Here is a 19,351-nt window from a genome sequence, read left to right on the forward strand (position 1 = left end):
TCATAAGCCCAACTAAAGGAGTAATCAGGGAAAAACAAAAGGACTGGTCTCATCTAAAGGTGTTTGCGCCATTTACAACAGAGTCTGCAAACCCACCCCTTAATCCTAGCATCCACCAAATGACAGTGTTGAGGAAAACGTAATCACTGCTCCTTGCTAATCCAAAGGCCTCGCTGAATTTCTTAAGATGCACTTTCTTCACTCCCCTTACTTCAGTGTGTAGGTCGTCTCTCTCCAGCTCAAGGGATGTGAGCAACACATGTCCACTGTCTGAGAACACAACTCCACCTACATCTTGTGCAAAGCCGGACCACGGGTATCCAACATTGATCACTCTTACCTCCATTACTTTCACTCACTGAACCATGCATATACGATGCAGGCTGCACACATCAAATTGCAAAACTCACTCTTAAGATGTTAGTGCAAGGGGCTGGGTTAGTGCATTGAAGTGGAACTTTACACGTGTGGGTCAGCAGGACTGTGCTCCAGTGACTCAGATAAGGAGGTTTGGTCACACTAAGGATACTCAAAATAAAGTAGACTGCCACCACTGCTGTATATGCTTGACCCATAACAAGCACAATATTCCACTATCAGTAAACAATGGTGTGCTTTGAGGAGTCCTCCAAGTGTCAGGACAATTCCAGGACCTGCTCATGTCAGGGACAAGCCTAAACCAAAGCACAGTTTTTAGATTAGGGGCCCAAGCTAAAAATTCTAAATATAAGATACCAAATACACTTAGTTGGGCACTCGAGGCAGGGTAACATGTCTGTACCCCATGCAGGGAAAATGTCTTTGCTAACAGTGCTAAACAGAACCTCGGTGTAGATTATCAAGTTGTTGGAATTGTATGTAACTTGGAGGGAGGTGTATGCGCTCACATGGAAGATCTGCTGTGAACTGTGCAGCACTCTTCTGTAGTCTGTCTCTGTACAGAGCTTGTGGGTCCAGTGTTGATGTAATCCTAAAAGGCGAGGTGGGGAACTTATGAATATTCACATTCCGCCATTATGTCACAAGGAGTAACAACACAATCAGAGATGTGACAATACTATCATACTCAGGTCGCCTGGAATTGTGCAGTTTTGTCACAAAGGTTTTTTCCTCATAGTCTGTATGGTGCTTAATACTGTACTTGGGTGCTAAACTGGTACTAATGTGGTGAAACATTTGACCAGACAGTGTTAACGTCTAAAAATTACAAATTGATGAAGTAATGCTATCACAAGATTGCTGCATCATTTATCTTTTCTTGGTGCATGATTTATTCAACCATACTGCATAATTTGGTTCTCCCTATCCAAATAATTCCAATAGTCCTGATCATACCCCTCACTGTATTGGAAAAGGACCCATTTAACAATTAAGTTTAATATTCATAATTTATATTTTATATATGTATTAGATAAGAATTTTAACATGGATATTATGTATATATTCTTATCTAAAAATCATACGTAAACTTCATAGCCATGTATAGCTAATTGTCAGTGTTAGGCAGTGATGTTTAGGCAATAAATGAGTCTCCAGTCAGTCAGTCAGAATAACTTTACCAACACAATGTAGGCATAAAAAGTATACTACAGTTAAAAACAGACATTTCACAGCATTACAATAAAGTATAAAAAATGTAAAAGTTATTGCATTAAAATCTAAATTCATAGTTATTTACACAATACAATAAAATCGATTCGTTGTTCGCAATATAATTTTAGCAGATCATACGTCTCTTTTTTACGGCAGATAACAAAAAAGACTCCAAAGAGAAACAGGTGAAAGTATCAGGTAATAGTTGCAGGTAATAAAGGGCAACACGACACTGTTTGAAGTTCATTTTACGCATAATGGGAATAATAAATCGTTTCCTTTCATCAGAGTAAAATTTACAGAAGAACAAAGCATGTATATCATTCTGTATGGATCACTGATCACAGGGACAAAATCGGAGGTCAGAGACAACATAAATATTACTGGGGGAGCCCAACATAAGCGGAATATAGTTAAATCGAAATCTCACCAGAATGTACCTGTGCTATAAATTAGTGACAAAGGAAAGGTATATTGTATTTTTGTCAATTTGCGTTATACTCGGAGAAGTCAAGTATGTTTTTACTGTCCACAGATTGATGTTTTTAATTTCCCTTCTTATCTGTCTGCTAGAAAGTAATTGGGCTTTTAGATCATTTTTAGAGATGGAACAGCAAGTAGTAGGATCCAAAAAAAGACGATGTAGCTCAACTGCTTTCAATGTGGTTTCAACATAAGTTAACCAAGTGATATTACCTACCCCATCTAATTTCAAAACATCCTTTATAATCTCTCTTGTTAAGGCAAGGGTCTCCTTTTGCCATACTGAGTGCCACATGAGAATCGGGGCCACTGCAATTTTATCTGATATTATAGGGTGCTCACAATTCCATGTGGCACTTATAGTTGGCACATTACTTTGGTAAAGAAAGGACCCTTTTTAAGAAGTTATCTTCAATAATCTGTAGTTTTGAACAATCTCTAATTCCCCAAACAGCTGCTTCATAGGTGGCAGCAGAGATGGTCTTAGCTTGATACACTGTTTTTATTACATCTATAGCTTTTAAGCCAGTTTTTTAAATAAATTTGGTTAATGCCCCAATATTCTTTTCCATCTGTGACCCTCTATTAGCAATCATCTTTTGCCAGTTAGCTTGGGGGTCAAACATTATCCCTAAGTAGTTAAAAGAATCAATAGCTCACAGTTTTCCCCCTTCAGTAATAATTTGCGGATGATTTCACTGCTTAGTACCCGCTACTAGAATAAAAGACTTTGAATAGGTAACTTTCATATTGAGATTATTCATAAATGTAGTATATTTCAGGACTAAGCGGCGCAATGCATTATTAGTACGAGCTAAAATCACGGGTTGTCCGCATATAATAAAATTGGGACATGTGTTGAATTAATATAAGGGACATCCGGAGTGGAATCTAGCAATGTGGATTCTACACCATTGGTATAGAGTGCAAATACAAAGGGGGCAAGAACACAGCCCTGCCTCACACCTCTTGCAATTTTAAAAGATCTAGTGCACTTACCATCCCTTCCATAGCAAACACAGTCTGAGGTACCTGAGTACAGGTCACAGATGATATTGATAATATTCGAGTCAATTCCCATTGTCTCCATGATCTGCCACAGCCTAGGCTGTGCCACGCAGTCAAAGGCTGTGGACAGATCCATGAAGGCTAAATGGAGATGACCTTTCTTTGCAGCCCTGTATTTCGCTATAATTAGACTCAGGTTCAGACACTGATCCATAGTGCCTTTTCCTTTTCTAAAACCAAACTGGCATGGGATAATGATGTTTTTTTCCAAGGTCCAATCCTCTAGTCTATTAAAATCAGTTGGCCCATTAGCTTTGCAGTAGAATCTATCAGAGAGATAGGTCTGTAGTTTTTCTCAATCGACCTATCCCCTTTTTTATATATTGGGGCAATTACAATTTTCTTCCACGATGGCGGTGCAGCTGTTTGGGCAATTTTATTAAAAACATTTGTTAAAAGTGGAGCCCAAAGATCTTGGTTATCTAAGAACAAGTCAATAGGGACTCCATCCGGTCCCGGAGCCTTTGCTCGTTTACATTGGTTTAAAGCATGCTTAGTTTCTGCAAGAGTAAAACTAGCAGCAACCTCAGCTTTTTCTAAATTTTGGGAGATAGGTTGTAAAGTTGTTGTTTCTCCTGCTCCGAAAAGACCTTCAAAGTGGGTCACCCGATCTTCCTGTTCAACGTTGGTGTCTGTGGTCATAGCCTCCTCATCTTTTAGAAACGGAGCACTGATCAAAGACCAGAATGCTTGCGAGATTTTTGATATTGCAGCCTTCTGCAGATTTTCCCACCATTCTTCCTTTAAAATCTTATGCCTGGTGATTCTTGCTTTTTTATAAGCTTGTCGCAAGCCTTTGACTAATATTGTATTTCGAGGCTTAGCCTTCAACGCATTATGGAGACTTTTTAATGTTTTATCACAGTCATCATCAAACCAACTATATTTTTTGCGCCGGCCATTACGGATAGCACGGGTTAAATTATTTTTAACATCATTTAAAATGAACTCAAAGTCCGAGATCATGCTGTCATGTAAAACTGAATCTAGATAAAGCATTATCTCTCCAAGACAGTTGGACACTAAGTTGGTCAAAAATCTCTCTGTGTCTACTTTTTCCCCCTTTAAAACAATCCCATTTTCTCTTGCAATTACTGGATTTATAGGAAGTTTAAAGGCACAATCAACTTTCTTTGCCGATTGCATAGAAAAGGTTATTGCAGCGTGGTCACTGAATGAGTAATACACACTCTTAAAATGAGAAAAAAGGCCTTTCATAGGGTCAGAGACCAACACGTAGTCAAGGGTCGAGGAAGAAAAATGATTTTGAAAAGCAGGTTCTAACTGATCAGTTAAATGTTCGAAAGTGTTTAAAAGTATTAGATTATTTATTATTAATAATCTATTTAAGCTGTTGCCATAATCCGAGTGACAGAAATGAGGGTGCTCTCCCCACGATCATCCTGTATTCCACAAGCTAACACATTTATCTTATCACATGGATGAATGTTAAAATCCCCAAGCCAGATTATATTGCAGGGTTTGGTGCATTTGTCTTGCAAATCATTAATAGCTTTTTCCAGCGGGGCCAGCACGTCTGCTTGTTTAATTCCAAATGTATTATTATAAAAGTTAATAAGAAGCCAACAATAGTCCACAGAGTATTCAATTACAATAATATGTTAATAGGGTAACATATTAAAAAATAACTTTACTTTAAAAGGAAAAGCATTGGAAAGTAGCGTCAACAAACCACCCTTAGCCCGACCAGCAGGTGACGGTACAGCAGGAGTATGAAAGGTGCGGTACCCATTCAAAAATATTGGATCTATTTCCCAAGTCTCTTGATGACACACTATGTAGTTCAGTGTCAACAAAGACAGCCAATCAATATTAGACCTCTTTTGATTATAACCTGCAATATTCCAAGACATAACCACTAGAGATCCTGAGAGATTCTCTCGGGGTTAAGTCTTTGACAAAATTAAGCTATCTTGGTGGCTTGCTGATGTCACACTAGCAATTATATGAGGAGAAGTGCACAATGGTAACAGTTTTTGTAACTCTAACACATCATCCCCACTAGGTAATATAACCTGAGAATCCAGTCAGTCACAAGTGGACAGGCCTTCTGAAGCAGCAAATCTATTCCTTAAAGGAAACGGTGAGACTATGGGGGGAAAAGGTTGGTTAAATGTGAAACGGGATGGTCTCCAAGGAGCATTTGAACTAACAATAGATGACTGTGATGTAGAATAGGGTTTATAGAAAAACTCCAAAGGTAGAGCAAAGATTTCGGAATGAAATGATGGCATATTTGGTAGAACAGATAATAATTCACCCACTATATGATGATTATCGAAGTTCACTATGATACAATCTCCTTTAATACTTTTAGGAGCTCTTCCCACCCAAGAGACTCTCCTAGCCATAATAATATTATGGAAGGCATTGACATTTTCAGCTAGACACTTAGATAGCCAATGCTTAGATTTAGTTATAAGTTGCTGCGTGCTTTCTATCATGTTTGGTTTCAGTTCTGGGGTATTAACGAGAACTTTAACATATGGACAGGCAGCTGGGGGGAGATCCAATCTTGACTTAGGCTTCCCACTTTCATCTTGGTACTGGGAGGCTCTAGTTCCTAAGCACAATGACTGTGAGCCTCCCTCCGGGCAGGTTTTAAGTACAGATGGAATTATATATGAGTGAGGGACTGTCGAACTAATAGGTGTTTGTGACTCATCATGAAGCGTTGAGCGGCCAGTATTCTGATGGTTACCTTGTACCTGTACCTGTGTCCTACCGTTATTTTTATGTACATTGGCTCTCAACATTTTGGTAGAGTCGCGGGCAGAGCCAGGAAGAACTGCAGGAAGCCCTGTTGTTTGTTGTAGGGCCTGGTTTCCTAAACTATCAATAATTGCATTTGGCCTATCAGGCCTATCAGGCAGCGTAGAGGGTAAAATGCCCATTTGGGGATTAGAAGTAGGTACATTAGTTAGCTTGGTCATGTCGGGAGGGGGGTGAGTTAAGAGATGAGAGACCTCAAGAGAAGATAGTTTTTCCTCTATTTTGGACAGTTTGTACAATATAGGGTCTAATAATGCAGACAACATAGTCTCTAATTTTTCCATTATATCAAAGTTACAAGAGTGATCAGTCCCCATAACTGGTTGATTAGTAATTTCATTTTGCCTAGTAGATCTAGTAGTCCTTGATTGTAATGATAATCTTGTGTCCAATCTCTTACACCCGGTATCTTTCTCCTTACAATCCCGCTTTAGTGTTTTTTGTCTTAACCCTTTCGATGCTTGTGACGGAGCGGTTCCGTCATGCGCGTCGGTCGCGTTGTGCACATGACGGAACCGCTCCGTCACGGCCCCACCCGCGCAAGAACCCTTCAGCACAGCGCGGTAATCCGCGCCGCGCTGAAGGGGTTAAGGGGCCGCCTCCCTTTCTTTTTTAGATTTTGCATCCGAATAGTCATTTTCCAATTGATTGGACACTAATTGCTCCTGAGTTGTGTTGCACTCCTCATCTATATCGGCAGTGGGTAAAGATGGATTGACTGCTGGAGCTGTGGCAGAATTCGAATTATCTACTAATTGGCCAGAAGTCAATCGGTCGATGGCTAGAGTTCCTCCATCCAAAGAAGAGCATTTTTGCATGATCAGAGTATCCAGAGAAAGCCTTCTCTCAGTAAGTTCAATTTCATGGGCCAGGACAGATTCCGCCCTTGTTAAAAAGGCATTCAGGGTTTCCATATGTCCAGACCCTTGTTTTTCCTTAAGAATCTTTCTTTTACTCATTTTACCCTCAGTGTTACTAGTAACCCCGTTTCGGCTTTGGCGTGCAGCTTCCCCAACAGTACAGTATATATCAAAATCTGCAGATCTGCAGATTATAAGAACGTGCGAGGCTCAATGCCTCCCTACCTTAGCCTTTAGGGTACAGTAATCACCTCGTAGTCTACCAACGGTCTCTGATGCCAAGCCAAGAGGGTAGGTCCAGCCCCTGACGGACACGGACGGGCCTGCCCTTGGCCCGGGTTTAGCCTGGGCACGCTGCGTGCGTCCCGCGCTGCGGGGAACCTGTGGTGATTTATGGCCCTCCGCTGCAGCGGGGATGACGCGGCAATGGAGCGCCTCCTGGCGCGAGTGCCTCTGGGGATTGGAGTCCCCCTCCTCGCTGGTTACTCCAGTGGTGCAGGTAGTGCCAGAAAATCCTTACAGAGTCTCCATTTAAAGAATGAGTTTATAAAAATATAATAATTGCATAGCATGAAATAATTAGCAAATGCACATATATCATATGCAATTAATCATAAATTAAAGAATACAGAGATTACATAAGAAGCTATTCAATCTTAAACCCTTCTCATTCATATTCCAAACATTTATATTTCAAATGTTGATACTTGGAGCGACAAATTAAGCCAAATTTAACTATTTGTGATACATTAAAAAGTTACATGGTTCATGACGTGTGTGATCGTGTTGTGTTTTTCTTATTATTCTTACGTGGCCTGCCTATTGCATGAACAGTACACAGAAACACTAACTGAATAGAGTTTATTTATTTTTATTTTATTTATAAAGTGTTATATAGCGCAAACATGATCCCGAAGGATATCAGAGCACTATACAAGTTGAGGGAGAGGAAGGTACAAGTCGCAGTACAATCATCAAAGGGATACCAACCCAAACAAATCAAATATGCACATCAAACAAGAAGGTTACAATTGAAGGGACAACAAAGGGTAAGATAATGATTGGAACATAGCGAGCTGGGAGGGGAGCAAGTGATTAGTAGAGCAGAATAATTTCAAACGCAGGCCTTGGGGTGTAGGTCCAAAGCATTAGAGCAGGCGATCTAAACACCCTTTAAGGTAGGAACTTGTTCATGAGGAATCTTTCTATTTCTAATTTGAGGGCATTCTTGGAGGAGATTCTGCTTATTCCCGGTGGGAGAGAGTTCCAAATCTTCGACGCCGAGCCGGAGAAGGCTCGGTGACACGTTCTCTTTTTGCGGAAGATCTGTGGTTTCAGGATGAGAGAGTTAGCACTCCGAGAAGGTCTACCCCCTCTGGATAATTCTTGCTTTTGCGCTAGATAACTGGGGGTTTTGAAATGGAGGGCTTTGTGAGACAGTCAGGCAGTCTTTAGCTGAATTCTTGCTTTATAGGGCAGCCAATTTAGGGATTTTAAGACTGGGGAGTTGTGCTTGTTTCGTTTGGTACCCGTAACCAATCTGGCCGACGCATTCATTGAGGCCCTTAGTGGGGCCAAGGTATATTTGGGGAGGCCACAGAGCGTAGCAGTGCCATAGTCTAGCCTCGGTAAAACAAGCGCTTGGACCACTTGCTTGAAGTCAGCTTGTGGGAGGAAAGGTTTGAGATTCTTGAGTATCCTCATTAGGTGATTAGCTCCCTTTCACACATTGCAGATATGATTTTTCATGTTCAGATGCTTATATAGGGTGATTCCAAGAGATTTGGCTGAGTCAACAATGAGGGGGGAGCAGTTGAAGGCAGCGAAGTGGTTCATCCATCCAAAGGTCACTCTTGGGGATGTGATTTGGGGGAGAAATGAGCAGGAATTCTGTTTTGGAGGTGTTGAGCAAGAGGTGGTTCTCAGTTGCAAATGGAAATGAGAAAAGAACATTTTAGGTTTCTGTTTTACTTTTGTAAAATCACCTTATGTTTTCCACCTAAAGGTGTAATGAGCTTCGAAGCAAGTCAAAGAAATAACATGTTTAAACAGATGCCTGGAATTTGGTAGTTACTTTTAAAGAATATGGTGGTGTTATAATGTGTTTGACTTCCTCCTGTGTGTTTTCCAGGTTATTTGATCCTAGCAGAGTCAAAAACGTTGTCAGTCCACTTCAAACACCCCTACCTTGTTAAGAAATGAACTTGCCAGTTCCTAAGATAAAAGTTACAAATTTGGGAGTCGTCTTAGATAATATATTGACCTATAAAAATCAGGTCTCATGAGTTATTTCCTCCTCATATTTTGCTTTAAAATTATAAAATAGATTTCCCATCTAATCCCATTTGAGCTTCTGAAGACAGTAGTCAAATTCAATTCAAATAGACTTTATTCGGATTTCAAAAACCATCCATAAAAGCACAAAATAAATTTTAAAATACACATATAATACTACAGTTTTGGGCCACAACTTATCATTTACAAATATAATTTATAAAAAACAACAATGAAAACTCAAATGATCTTTATACTATACAGTGCACAAAACCACCTTAGATACAATATATGGCAGTATATAGAAAAAGGATAAATATGGGTATTATGAAGACAAGACAAATGCGTTACAACACATTAGGTTAGTGCAAATCGTGTTTTAAAGTGCAAAGTGCATATCTCAATATAAAATTAATCAATTCTCAAAGACCTGCGTGAGCGTACGATAGCATTAAGAAAATTACTGACTCTAAAAATTAATTCATCTGATCCCAACATTAAAAAGTGTCTATAAGCATAATTGTGATCGGTCAAGTCGTGCTTTCTACAATAGGGGATTAAGTAATGCCTTGTAAATTTCTTGTAGAAACCACAGCCAAAAATAAAGTGTAACATACTCTGGGTTCCACCATGGTCACAAGGGCAATTTAATTTTTCCAGATTTTTAATGTAACCCAGTGGAAAGCAGATAAGATTTACAATACTCCGGTCCCTAAATCTGAATAGTAAGGTCCTGTTCCACCTGCCCAGTTTTTTACGTAAATAGGGCTGTGGTAACATCGGGAATTCGGGGGATGGTTCCTGGATTTGTAAGTAATTGGTTGTAGATTGTTTCGCAGAATCTACTCTTTCCCTCTCTTTGTGGAAATGCTGATAGAGTGCCCTTCTCACTAAATTTTTGTGGGAGCCATCGATCTGGTCGGGGTGTGTGAAAAGATGACCATAGTTAACACTCACGAGGCTCTTTTCTACCGCATTAATCCAAGGAATTAAGCCGACATTCTCGCTATTCAGACAGTCCATAATAATCTCACGGGACAAGGAAGCTGCCGGGTTTTTCCAGACCCTTAACCAGAACAATGCGGGTCTGGCTCTTATAAAATCCTCAACATAGTGTAGTTTTAATTCGTTATGGCATACGGTGGTTGGTGCACTAATGACTCCCCCCAAGATTTTCCGACAAAATCTATTCTCTTCTCTCTGTAATTCGGAACAGTTCGAGAACCCCCAGACTTCAGCACCGTATGTACCAGTTGGGAGGCATTGGGTCCGGTAAATTTGTAATAAACTGGAAACCACGTCCGCCTGGCGCGGTTGACGGAGAGAGGTAACAGAGTTAATCGATTTGGAGAGTTTATTTCTCCCCATTGCAACGTGGGGTTGCCACGAGCCGCTATTGGAAAATAGCAGACCCAAATATGGGAAAGTGCAAGTGCTTTTTAAGAAATTTTGACCTATCACAATCTTTGGGATTTTATAATTTTTAGGGCCGCAGGTCATTATAAAGGATTTACTAAAATTAGTGCACAAACCTAAGTCAGACATGTAATCAACAAATCCCGATATTAAAATACGCAGGGCATTCGGAGTGCGGCCCATGAGTACCGCATCATCCGCGTAGAGTAGCGCCGGGATTGGTTTCTTATTAATGATAGGGACGTCTTTTGTCAAGTTACATAAAGAATGGGTTAATTCATTGATGTATAATATAAAAAGCAAGGGGGCCAGAACGCAGCCCTGTCTCACCCCCTTGCCTATTAAAATTTCGTTTGAGACCTCGCCTTCATTATTTATTCGGACGCGGGCCTTCAGGTTGCGATGGAGGTTGGCCAAAAAGTGGACTAGTGGTTCGTCTAAACCGTAGTTTAAAAGAATGGACCATAAGCGGGAACGGTTAACAAAATCAAATGCTGAGCTTAGGTCCATAAACCCAAAATACAGAGGGGATTGTTTGGCTCTTGTGTATTTAGCCATTATAAGGTTGAGGTTCAGACATTGTTCCACCGTGCCAAGTTTGCTCCTAAAGCCTAGCTGGCAACGGTGGATAATAGAATTATCATCTGCCCATGTGCTAATTCTATCAAATAGGACCCTACCAAGGACCTTCAGGGTATTATCGATCAATGATATTGGTCGATAACACCCCGGGTCCAACCTATTTCCCTTTTTGAAAATAGGTACGATGGTACTACTGGACCATGTCGAGGGGATAGATTTCTTACTCAGATTGTTAAAAAGGTTACAGAGTAAGGGGGCCCAGAAGCTTGTGTTGGATTTAATCTGATCAATAGACAAGCCATCCGGGCCTGGTGCCTTGTTACCAGCACTATTTGCAATGGCTTCCTCTACCTCCTCTAATGTTATGACTATGGTACTGTCGGGGAAATTATCCTCGGTGTGATCTCCAACTTCCGCATAAAGTTTTGAGAAGTGGGTGACCCATGAGTCTCCTGTGATGTTGCAATTGATCGGGGTGATGTTACTTCCCAGGGCTCTCAAGTTCTTTACATCTCTCCAAAACCCAGTTGAATCTTTTAAGGCAGCGGATTTCGTGAGATTATCCCAGTGACTTATTAAAAGCTCCTCAGTTCTAACTTTTAGTGCATGTTTATATTTGGAGCGTAGTGAACTGACAAGGGACACATCTCGGGGTTTAACTGCCAAGGCCTTTCTAAGTTCTCTATTGGCCCTCGAACAATTAGTGTCGAACCATCTTTGGTTGGTTACATTATGTTCTTTTGACGGTCTGGATATTGCCCTTTTTATAACTATGCATAAATCACAGAAAGACTTAATTATATCGGGGCCACCAAATGCTAAACATTTAGAGATCAACAGAGGATTATTCCTAATCACAGTAGATAGGATCTCTTGGTTGTCGATCCCTCTCCAGACAATCCTGAGCCCGTCTGTGGAGACAGTAATATTTTGGGCTCCTGTCTCATGTGGGCCTATAGGTTTTTTAATAGATTTAAGTTGGATTACTATGGGCAGATGATCGCTATATGAGCTACTAACAACCTCGGAACTAAGTAACACTTCGCTAAGGAGGGAAGAGGTAAACATATAATCAATCGTAGTTGAACTACCACGGCCAATGTAAGTAGGGGCCGGCTCAATTCCCTCAGGGGATCCACAATAGCTCATTACATCGTCTAAATCCCTGCTATGTAATAAATCCAATAATTCAGCACCTCGTCTACAAGGCGGGGATGTATAGTGAATGTGGGCATTAAAATCTCCGCCGACACAAATGCCATCAAATTGGCCAAACTTTTCTCCATTCGCAACTTCATCAATAAAATTGAACAATTCCAAAAAGATAGGATTTGGATGGTTAATAAAATCATTATTATAAAAGTTTATGAGACAAATTCTTTTTTTTTTTCTTTTTTTTTTTTTTGAAAAACCTTTATTGACATTTCAATCAATAACAAGTATGGGCCTACAACCCCCCGGGGCCGGCCGCTAAGCAGTCAGAACAACAGAGATCAAATGTTAACACAGGTAGCACCTCGGGGAGCAGAATCTTCATGCTAATATAGTCTGGCCAGTGAACAGCGCAGGTAGGACACCAGGATAAAAAGGGTTTTCATTTTATAATGGAAAAAGACAGAAGGATCAGGTGCCGAACAATTTCCCAACAGCGATAAGAGGCAGGCAGAATGATAAACGTAAGCAATAAACAGCAATCTATTGGATCAATGGCGCAGACACAGGAAATTCAGGATGGGGAAGAATATCATGCCCAGCTGCGCCTGCAGTCCCCTGCCCTAAAGCCCAGAGAACACCCCGGAAATTGTGGCACACATGAAAAGGCAACGATTCACAACAAAGGAGGTGTACCACGCTGATCCCAGAAAAGAGAAAACAAGAAGAATCAGAGAAGAAAAAGGAGGCCATGGAAAAAGAGATTAAAGACTAAAGAATCCCCTCCCCCAACCCCCCACCCTGCACCTCTGCAGATGAGTACGGCCCCCCCCCCCCAGCAGTGTGCCTGTCGCCCTGGAACCAGACCCGAAATATAGAAGAAACAGGGAAAAAGGAGTAAGAAAAGAACCCCACCAGAAGGGGGGGTAGGGAGAGTATTAATAAACTGGAGGAGGGCCTTCAAAACAAGCCCCCGGCGTCTCCCTCCCGCACATTATGTTTCCCCCAAAGCAAACAGTAAGCAACACTAAATCGACCATGTCAAAGAAAGATGGGGAGCATTTTGCACCTACTATACCGACAGTTATACCATGAGAGCACGCAACCCCGAGCCCGCCCGCCTATTAGCCGACCACCTCTGAAAGATCATTCTTATCCTTGGCCACTCTTGGCAAATCCGCCCATGCATACCCCTCGACCCGGCGCCATGTCCAATGCTACACGGTAAAGGAGCGTCCAAAAACGACCAGGAAGCGATGCACCCCGGTGGGGTGGAAGTCTCTGAGTACCAACCCAGTCAGCATTATGGAGGAACGTCTTTCCCAGTGCTGCCCCAGGATCTGCACTGCACACAAGGTCCAGGAAGGCGGAATCAGCCAGAGTAGACAACCGTTGCTTGAGTTTTCCCCGGGTCGCCGGAGGCCGCGCACCGGACAAGGCCACCCCCCCCCCCCCCTCAGGTCCAATACCTCCGGGACAGATCAGACCCACAGCCAGCCGATCACACAATAGTAGACTGTCCGGAGTTTCCAGCTGGTCACTAGTCACAGGGGTGGCCCCGACATTGTCATCCTGAGTGCAGTGCAGGAAGTCCCTGTGTATCTGAGGACAGGCAGGCCGCAACTGTCCCAACGCTGATGCCACACCATCAAGCCTACTCCCCAATACCCAAACGCCATGAAGCAAGGTGGAATGAAGGGCACCGAGAGCCTCGAGAAGGTCACAGTACCCCAGCTCAGCTCTCTGCGATCGCTCCGCTACGCTCCCCAGAGTCGCACACTCCCGCTCCTGCTGTGACCTGGTGGACAGGATGGTAGACTTCATCGTGACAAGATGGCCGCCGGGTAGGTCCAACCCGTATTGGGACCGGGACCCAGGGGCAAGCGCATCAAGGTCCATGTCGCTGGCAAACAGGGTTCCGGAGGCAGACCAAAAATGTATCCGTTATGTAGTCACAGGCAACCGTCGTCCCCACCACGGACCAGCGCCCGCGAAAATCCGGGAGCAGCCCGCAGGAATCAGGGCAAGTTACGGGCAGCGTTCGGGCAGCTCACCGTCGAAGGCAGAGGCAATCACCGGAGAGTCGTGGAACTGCCACCCCGGGCATGCACTTGTTCCGCTCCGCTTAGTGGTAGGAAGCGACCACGGCGAAATGTAGGCCGATAGTCGCACCGATCCGGCAGTCCGACTCCACCCAGTCACCAAAGGCCGCTGTTGTTAAACTGCCACCCGGCCAAGGTGTCCACTCGAGGTCCCGGCTCCAGGGCCGCACAGGCCGCAAATTGCAAATACCCGTTTCTCCGGCGGTACAGCCGCCAGAAACTTCGGAGTCACTCGATCGGTTGCCGCTCTCATTCACAAACACGGGCGCATAGCGCAGGCTGAGGATCTAATACAGGATATCCGTGCGGGATACGGAGGTTCACGGAGCCGGGAGTCTACGCTGCCGTCCCGGTCGCCATCTTGGCTCCTCCTGATGAGACAAATTCTTAACCTTGCAACATATTTCACGGCTATCAGATGTTTACTGACCACATGTAAAGGTTCAATTTTCACGTCCTTAGAGATTTTTGCCCAGATGGATAGACCACCACTTGGTCGCCCCGAAACGGAGGGCAAAGCAGTAAGATTATGACAGAAAAAACCCTCCAATAATTGGGCGCATGTGCACCACGTTTCCTGCAACATTACCACATCAAAGTTACTTATCCAGGTAACCCATTCTTTAATTTTCATCTTACTTGAAAGCCCAGCAATATTCCAACTAATGACGCTAAGAGTATCAGTTAGTGGAATAGTGGTGGGAGAAGGAAGGGCAATGGAAGAGTCGGGGCGTGCTACATAGGGTGGAATTAATCCATCTGGACAGGACTTATGAGTATTTATAGATTTTGCCATTTCCAAAGGCATTGTGCTAATAACCTTATCAGGTGTAATAGTAGATGTTAATAGTGGTCAATCTAAGCTTCCTAATTCGGATAGAGCAGAAAATCTGTTGGATAAAGGAATGGTATTAGAGGCCGTTTGAAATATTCTGTGTGGGGGCCTGTAAAAGTGGCCCAATGGGTGAAGAGTTATGGCAGTAGATGTACTGGCATAGGTGTTATGTGTGTCTAAAAAGAATCTTACAGAGCTCGGGTGTCGGAAGTTGATCACTATACAGTCCCCACTAATATTTTTGTGTTGTGGGCCCACCCAGCTTACCCGACGGGTTGATATAATCTCATTTGATATGTTCCATCTTGCCCCTTTATGTTTAGTCAGCCAATCAATGCATTTGTTATGCAATTGTGGCCATGACTCGCTTTGGTTTTCATTAAGGGCTGGTACGCCTGCTAACACTAGAACATATGGGCAGGCTTCTGGGGGTAAGTGAAGTGATGGCCCTAAATTATTAGTGGTACTATTTCTTACTAACGCACCTCTGCTTGTGCTTACACTATCCGATGTGTTGCCTGTCCTATCTTTTAGGGTTACTGATGGAGTAATAGTGGGATTAGCATCCGAGCTCACAATATTAGTAGTAGCTCTTCCTGCTACTCCAAAAGAGTCATGATTTGGGCCCATGGTCAGTGCGGGTGGGGTATTAGCTAAAGTGCTGCTAGATGAGACAGCTTTAACAGCTGTTAAGCTTTTAGTGTTACTATGGCCAGAATCATCAGCAGTGGCCAAACCCCCCTCCCTCAGACCATTACATAATGATTCTAACTTATTCATAATTTTTTCACCCCGGGCTACATCCACACTAATAATACCTTTCCTTTTAATTTCCTCTTTTTTGACAAGGTTTTCAATTTTGTCCAATCTCTTAAAAACAACATTAAATTGTTTAGCTATTTGAATTTCAACTTGCTTAAAAATGGTGTCAACGATAGTTTCAATCAGATTGCCATTGACTTTGGGTTGGATATTTCGGTCAATGGGCTCAGTCTGGGTACTGACCGAATTGTCAGTACTCTCATCACATGATATAGGGACCCCACAAGTACCTTTATCCAGGGCTGAAGACTCTGGTCTACAAATAGAGACAGTGAGTCTTCCCGTTCCTTCATCCAATGGTGAAAGTTGCGATGATAAGTCCTCAGTGGTACCTGATATCACTATTTCACAGTCATTTCCTTTGTTTTTGTTCCATAAACTTTGTGGGGTAGGTTGGTTTCTGCAGTGTCTTGATTGTTTCCTTTTGTTTATGGTGCATTTCACTGGGCCTCTCTTACGTTTCTCCCTTATTGTTGTGTTGGGACATGGTGTTTTATCTAGTGCGGATTCCACTAGTCGGTCAGTTACAGGTACAGTCACCAAACTGGTTGTGTCAGTAATGGGAGTTACAGTGTCAGCTTGGGCTGATGGTTTGATGACCGTTACTGTAGGGGAGAGAGGGAGACCCAAAGTAGGTAAAACATTAGGAGACTGGGAACATGGCAGGGTAGTAGTAGGAAATCCAAAGGACATCCTGCGTTCGGTATCAGCAATCTCGTTGATAACCATAGTAAGGGCATTAGCCAATAATGTATCAATCGATGTGGGCTGTTCGGTAGGGATAGCAATAATGGCAGATGTGGGCTTCATCGTACGTTTCCCCATAGTTTGTATAAATACCTGTACAGCCTGGCGATGCAAGGGGGGAGGCCCAGCCCAGCCTCCTGCGGCCCCTGACGGCCCGCCCTCTGCCCGGGCTCAGCCCGGCGACGCCCGCGCGCGTCCCGCGACGCGGGGGGAACCTCGGCTGAAGTAGCGCCTCCGGGCGCGCTTTCCGGCGGATGTGGGCGGGTCACTGGATGGCTGCTGGGGGCTGTAGTCCTCCTCCACAGCGGCCTCGGTGCAGTGGGAGGCGGCGAGGGAGACTACCAGCGACTCTGTCCCCCAGCCCTGGAGCCAGGAAAGAACTTCTGCGTGGCGCTGCGTTGGCTGCTCAAGGTACGATCCCCCCGCTCCACCGGGGGAACCTCGGCTGAAGTAGCGCCTCCGGGCGCGCTTTCCGGCGGATGTGGGCGGGTCACTGGAGGGCTGCTGGGGGCTGTAGTCCTCCTCCACAGCGGCCTCGGTGCAGTGGGAGGCGGCGAGGGAGACTACCAGCGACTCTGTCCCCCAGCCCTGGAGCCAGGAAAGAACTTCTGCGTGGCGCTGCGTTGGCTGCTCAAGGTATGATCCCCATGGTGGCGCTGTTCCTGCATCAGCCGCTCCAAATCAGTATCCAGTCATTCAGCAGGTACATCGCTCCCAGTCAGCACCAGTCTCTACTGGGCAGTCGGCAGCCAGTCTCTGGATCTCTGAGAGTCCCTTCCCAGCAGCCTCGCTCCCGCCCGTCTGTTCACGGTCTCTGGTCTGTCGGTGCTCGTCTCTGCCCGGCGGGTGCCAATCACACCACAGCCCGCTTCTCTCCGACAGTAGTCATTGCATTGGTCCTATCCCTTATTGACTACTGCAGTGGTCTGTACCTGAAACTACAAAAGGGCTCTTGATCAGCAGATTCAGCAAAACTCGGCTGCTGAATCTCCCAAAATGTCATTCTCCCACCCAGGCTCTTAATGAACTTCATTGGCTTCTGATTGGAAATTTGCCATTTTTAAAGCCCCATGCATAGTATTAAAGGCCCTGCGCGACTCTGGTCCTGACTGCCTAAAGAATAATTTCAAGTGGTATTCCCCTAGCAGAATGCTTCACTCCAGTAAAGCGAGAAATGTGTTGGCACCCAAAAGCGTGCTTAATCACTTGTAAACAGTGCCGATTCCTTTGAATTTAGGAGCTCGAAAAATCACCCCGGCCTGGGTGGACCATTCTCACAGATGAAGAAGATGCTTCCATGCGGTTTGAAACATCATTGCAACTTGTGGCAGCATACGTCGCGTGCGCGTGCGCATACGCATACGCACTATGTACATCAAAAGACTAAAGTCAGGCAGGTCTGCCTCGGGGACTGAGTCCGCAGTCTCGGAATAGCCGTGTCTGAGGTAGACTTGTATCGTCTCCGGTGAGCCCGTCAAATCGGACGAAGACCGTTGTCGGTGCCAAGTCGGGACATAGCTTGTGTAGAGTGTATCGCAATATTTACTTCCCTTGTACAGTGTTTTTTTTTAATTCTTCTGTGTCTTTAATAATATTGGTGGCCCCAGTTCTGGTACATGCGTTCCATTGACCTCTTAAAGTGCCTCTCAGCGAGGAAAAGGCTGAAGGACAGAGCCACTTCCTGTATTTCTTGTATTTGCAACCCTTGCAGGTCTGCCTGTCCGTGGTGTAAGCTGACACTCTTCCTCCAAAGTTCATTGGGCCATCTCGTGAGTGGGTAATAGTGATGGCGTACACTCTGCTCGCCGGCGTGTAATCTTAGTAGCAGTCGTGAATTCGTCTTCTGAAGTTGGAGCCTCATTCGGATTCGTCTGTGGTGGGGCAGTGATTATAGAGGTACTGTGCTCTGCCTTGAGTGTGCTCAGGGAGGGATCGGAGTTATCTGGTAGGACTGTAGAGAAGGAAGAGATGTGGTCCGTCTGCTAGACTGCCAACTCTGGTGCTGGAAACCAGGGTTCGAGCCTAGGGGTCGCGTCCACATCCTGTGATTCTGGGCAAATCACTTAATCTCCCCGTGCCTGAATATGTAATGTTAATACGGTGCTCATGTACAGCGCTCCAATACCTTCGGGTCGAGTTCGCGCTATATAAAAGATGCACACAAAAAAGCGATCTTTTTTAAATGTCTATATTGTATATATTTATGATAGGGTGTTCTCGCTTTATGAAGGAAGGAGAATGTAGTATATTTACCGCTGCTAATGCTGCAGTCACAGGAGCATCTGCTGCTGCTATCCGAATTGTTTTGCTGGAAGTAGGGAAAGGCGGTGCGGTTGCGGGGGGCGGGGATATTGTGGCGCTGACACTACAGTCTATAGAGAGCGCTGTCGCATGGCCTCTGTTTTCAGTTGGGCTGTCTGAGGAAATTCATTCTTTGAGATGCTATAACAGGAGGAACAGAGAGAATTAAACGGCATTCTAAGGGGGTTAGAGCAGGAGGGACGGTATAGGGTGTTCGCAGAGGTGCTTTACTTTACGGAACTGCTGAAATGTCGTTCCTGGAGTCACATAAACATCAATAATCTGTTTTTTTGTATTTTTGAAATGGTTACGTTTTATATAGC

At 44.0% G+C, this 19,351-nt stretch overlaps 1 protein-coding gene across 9 annotated transcripts in view; it reads left to right on the forward strand.

Moving 5' to 3' along the window:
- LOC146789947 (anion exchange protein 2-like) overlaps positions 1-19,351 on the forward strand; it is a 2,390,686-nt gene that overhangs the window by 1,013,192 nt on the left and 1,358,143 nt on the right. For 2 of the 9 annotated variants that reach the window (XM_085628251.1, XM_085628247.1), the window contains exon 1: positions 18,486-18,623. The exons of 6 other annotated variants lie outside the window; for them this stretch is intronic. The gene's annotated coding sequence lies outside the window, so the exon portion shown is untranslated. Of the gene's footprint in view, positions 1-18,485; positions 18,624-19,351 lie in introns of those variants that run through there. One more of the 9 variants, XM_085628254.1, reaches the window with a different exon arrangement.

This window comes from Triturus cristatus, chromosome 10 (genome assembly GCF_964204655.1).
Source record: "Triturus cristatus chromosome 10, aTriCri1.1, whole genome shotgun sequence".
NCBI classification, from domain to species: Eukaryota; Metazoa; Chordata; class Amphibia; order Caudata; family Salamandridae; genus Triturus; species Triturus cristatus.